The sequence below is a fragment of the Cricetulus griseus genome, chromosome 2, assembly GCF_003668045.3.
Source record: "Cricetulus griseus strain 17A/GY chromosome 2, alternate assembly CriGri-PICRH-1.0, whole genome shotgun sequence".
Lineage (NCBI taxonomy): Eukaryota > Metazoa > Chordata > Mammalia > Rodentia > Cricetidae > Cricetulus > Cricetulus griseus.
Genome location: NC_048595.1, coordinates 426140478 through 426145553, shown reverse-complemented (window position 1 = coordinate 426145553; position 5076 = coordinate 426140478).

The following is a 5076-nucleotide window of genomic DNA, read 5'->3' as shown; positions in this document are numbered from 1 at the left end:
GTTGACTTGTGGGCAGCGTTAGTGCAGCGAGCTGGCGGGCAGGTGGCACGGTCCTGGCGAGCGCGGGAGACGCCTCCTTGCCTTCTTTCTCCTCCCCCGCCTCTGCCGGGTCCTAAAAAGCCTGCTTCTCCCCGCCCCCCTGCCTTCTCCCCTCCCCCTTTTGGAGACCACTCCCTTCCCCCCCTCCCCAGGCACTCCTGCGTGCGGGCACGTGCTTGCGCACACGCCCACTCGCCCACCCTACGTTACTAGGACATTAAACTGGCCCCCCACTCCTCCGTGACCACGGTTTTGCACCCTTCAGCCTTGGCTCGCCCGCCAAGTAAGAATAACTTGCAAGCGTGGGTAGAATCGGCGTGGAGTGGGAAAGAGCCGGTGCTTTTGTCTCCTGTCTTTTAGTTTAGTTCGTTTTGGAAGGACTTAGTTTGCGCACTTCCCACGTGGCCGGCTCTGAACTGACTGCTGGGGAAACACAAAGGCAGTCTTGACCTTAAAGATCTCGGCGTTCACACCGACTCCCTCTTGTTGCTAGGAACAATGACCTTGAGCGAGTCCGGAGGAAGTTCAGGCTTTCTAGACCAGACTAGTCCCAAACAGCACCTCCTAGCAACAACTTCAGTTTCCCAAACCAGAGCTCACGGCTACAAAAGATGAAAACCGGTGTATTTCCTAGTACCTAACAAATCTTCTACCTTCCCACCCACCCACCACCCGCAAGCCCTCTAATCTCTGAGAAACTCGGGCCACCATCCACAAACCCACCATCCACAAACCCTGCTGTATCTGTCCACCCCCCCTCTCTTCTCTCCTCACCCTTCTCTTTTCTCTCTCCTCTCTCTCCCCTCTCCCTCTGTCTCTCTTCTCACTTTTCTCTCTCTCTCTCTCTCTCTCTCTCTCTCTCTCTCTCTCTCTCTCTCTCTCTCTCTCTCAACCCCGCCCCCACCCTACTCACGCCCACTGAAGGGGGTCTTGAAAAGGTCAAATTAGACCCCCTGGTGTGTGTGAGCAAAAGCCCTTGCGCGGAGCTGAAGCGCTCCCTCAGGTAATACGGTTGACAAAGTGTGGCTACCTCCATTGTTCCGATGGACGAGTCACCCAGCCTTACTGCCCCAGCCTCCATCACTCCAGCCTGGACAGGACCTTAATTACTCTTTCATCCCCCAGGCTTATGACCTTAACAAAGACCTTCGCTGGTTGAGGTGTCTCCCTTCCCCCACAAGACTTCTCCAAGCCAACCTTTCTAACTTTAGGTCTCAGAGCAGCTGCTTGCTCCTGTCTGCCGGGCCCCAAAAGTGAATTTCATGCCTCCTAGAAGGTAAGTTTCAATCTTAAGAAATGAGGAAAGAGTTGTGGGGGAAGAGTTTGGTCCAGGTATGTATCTGGCCATCTGTAGAAGAGGGCTATTCAGATGGGAAAGGGGGGAGGGGTGTGAAATTAAAGCTCTGATATTCCATGGAGGGTTGGCAATGGTGCGCTCTCAACCCAACGACCAGCCGAAGTGAGGACAGGGAAATGGAAGAGTGAGACTAGAAAGTCACTTTGGCTAGAGATCAAAACCCCTGGGGAGATGGGGAACTGGCAGGAAAATAGTTAATTGTGTTGAGATTTGGCTTAATTTGGGGCATGGAAGGGGGAGTGACACAGAATCATTGTTTGAGCAGAGGGATGGGATCTACACAGAATGAAGACCTTACAGTAGGAGAGCGACAAAAGCTAGCGGGGCTTCTGCACATCATCTCCAGGCATCCTGGGGTCTTGTGCCTGCCTTGGAATATGTTCCTACTGACCTCACCCACTGAGTATCCCCTTAGAATAGAAATAGTGCCCGGTGCAGTGGTATTCCATAGACATCTAGTGCAAACATTTCCTAGCAGCCACATTAAAACACAGCAAAGAACTGAGTGTGCTGGTGCATGCCTTTAATTTCAGCACTTGGAAGGCAGAGTCAGGGCAGATCCCTGGGTTTGAGCCAGCCTGGCCTACAGAACAACCATGGTAACACAGAGAAACCCTATCTCTGAAAAGGGGGGTAGGGTATAAGGACCATCTGTTTTAATAATATCCTTGAATTCTGCTTATTCCAAATAGTATCATGTAATCAATAATGAATATAAAAATTATAAAGACAAGATTATCCAAGCACATCTTGAGACAAGTTTGAATTCACAGTCCTCCTGTCTTGGTCTCCAGAGTGCTGGGATCACAGGTATGAGCCACTGTGAATTTCTAGAATTTCTCTTTCTGGTGAGTCTTATCACTGCTGATTCCTTTCTCCTTATTCCCATGGTAATAGCTTCACACTGCACAACCCCAAATACTCACAGCTCAAGAGCAACCTCATCTCCATCTCCGTCCTTTCCTGACCCCCATAACCTCCATGTCCTACTCCAGAGCAGCCTGCCGAAACAGGCTTCTGATACAGCACACAGTCTGTAAATTACAAGGGATATTCCTGAAGCAGAATTAGCAGAGTTCTTTCAGAAGAGTCAGCAGCCATTGTGGAAGCAGGAATCGGGGTATACTGGTGAATCCTTGTAGTTTCAGGTCCTGGGATGCTGAAGCAGGAAGATCCCAAGTTCAAGGTCAGCCAGCTCTGCCTAGCAAAGGAGGGAGGGCTGGGAAACAGGACTTCTGCACACCCTAACTCAGGGAAATGAACTTTGGGGCCCCTCATCCTTCATATGCTGGCATGTGGAAGGGAAGAAACTTAGCTGTGTGCTAAAGTGAGGCGCAAGTAAAAATCTGTGTTATGGGTGCACTAAGTGTATGCATTCGCGTCTTTATCCTCTGTGATCACAGTCACGGTTGTGGGTTGGTCACAGCCCCACTTGGGAACACAGCCTCTGTCCTCTCATTTTCCAAAAATCCATATGAGTGCACACTTTTCCTGCAGCTCCAAACCCTCAAATGTTTATCACTTCCGTATTTGAATTGAGCTATGCTTGAATCCACTGAAACCTAGAGAAGTGGAGAGGCTTGATTGTGGCCTCAAACCAACTTACTGACTCTTCTGGATCTTGACCACTTTGCCAAAGGCCCAGAGCCTAATCCAGTGCCTAGCACACAGAAACCCGATAATCGTATTTTCTGAGTGAACCTAAAGTCTCTGCTCCTAGTCTCTTGCTTGAACCATTGTTCCTGGACTATTCCCTACTTTAAATTTCTCACAAAGCCTCTGTAAAGGACACATTCTTCAGCTTGACACCCTGTCTTTGTCGGGCAGTGTAGACTGGTGAAGAGATGAAGACAAGCTGAGACTGGCTTTCTCCCTTCTAATCCCTGCTTTCTTTTCATTAAACAACACTGTACAAACTCCACCCTCTCATGGCTTACCATCACTAAGTACCATCTGTACTATTACTTACATAATTTTTAATGTAAGTTAATTCGCTTTTTCTTAACTTGAGGCTATTTTAAATGGAAACTCTATATCATTACCATAAATGGAAACCCAGTAAGGATAGCCATATACAGATGGTAACCATAAAAATAAACACAATAAAAACAATTCAGGCTGGATATGTTACTTGCTGAGGCCTCCAATTCTGGAATGAGCTCCTCTGGGTGAGCCAATGTAAGAAGTGCTAAGGGCCAGCCAGACCCATGCTGAGATTTTATTTTCACTAAGTGATCAGAAAGGTAGGAAATATATTTCTAGATATTTTATTGGAATATAATATGCAAGCCAAAAATCACATATCATAAACTTGAAACACATTTGCAACTTAATAGGCACCCAGATCAAGAAAGACATTAACTAGCAACCTCCATGTACTTTGTAGGTATTACCTCCATTACCCACCAGGATAAACATCTATGTGCACTTTGATGAACCTGGATACATTTTGCCTGTTCTAGTTTTTATTTCTTCATATGTGAAAACATACAGTATGAAGTCTTTCTGTCTTTAGCTTTTTTGGTCTTTGCTCAGTGTTGTGGGTGAGTTTAACCCATATTCTAGCATGTAGCTGAACATCATTCTTTCTCATTAGTGGGTATGTTTCATGGTATTGCTAACACCAAAATTTACTTAACCATTCTGCCATTAGTAGGTATGTAGCTAGTTTCCAGCTTGTTACTCTTAAGAACCAACATCGGGATGTTAAGAGTGCTTACTGGTTTTACAGAAGACAAGAATTTGGTCCACCTGTAACCCCAACTCCAAGGGATCTGATACCCTCTTCTGGCCTCCACAGGTACCAGCACACAGAGACACACGTACACATCCACTTAACAAGAATGTGCACACTTGCTAGAACATGTCATATGTCATTTGTTGTACATGTGAATCTATTTTGTTGGGTCTTGTAACTTAAATGTAAAATATCCTCTATAGGCTGATGTGTTTGAGCACTTGGTCCCAGGTGGTGGGGGGGTTCTGGAAGACTGTGGAACCCTTAGGAGGTACGGATTTAGTGGAGGAGTAGGTCACTGTGGGCAGGCTTTGAGGTTTAAAGCTGGGTTCCACTTCCTGTAATCTCTCTCCTTCGTTGTTGTGAAGGAAACGAGGACAGCTACTTCATACTCCTGCCACCATGCCTTCTCCATCATGATGGAGTGTACCTCTTCAAATTGATAAGCCAAAATCAGCCCTTCCTCCCTAAGTTGCTTCCTGTGGGTATTTGGTTACAGCAATGAGAAAAGTAACTAAGACAGGTCTACACCTGGATGTGGAATTTCAGAGTCATGGTGAATGCATATGTTCAGTTTTAGTAAGGATAGCCAAAAAGTTTTGCCAAGTAAGTGTATGAGTGTATACACTTCTCAGCAATATATGAAGGTTGCTATCCTTGCCACCAACCAGTTCAGCATTTTCAGTCTTTTCTCTACTCACAGTCCTAGTAAATACTTATTTGTATCTCATTTAGGGAATTGTTCTGACAGCTAAGGCTGAGCATATTTTCATATACTAGAACAGGAGGATCGTAGAGGGGAATCCATCCTACAGTGGTACACTCTGCCATGCCATGGATTGCTCTTTGGGAACACATGAAATTACTTTGCGTGAAAGTTGTATGCTTTTTCTTTTATGTTTGTTTGTTTGTTTGGGTTTGGGTTTTTCCAGACAGGGTTTCT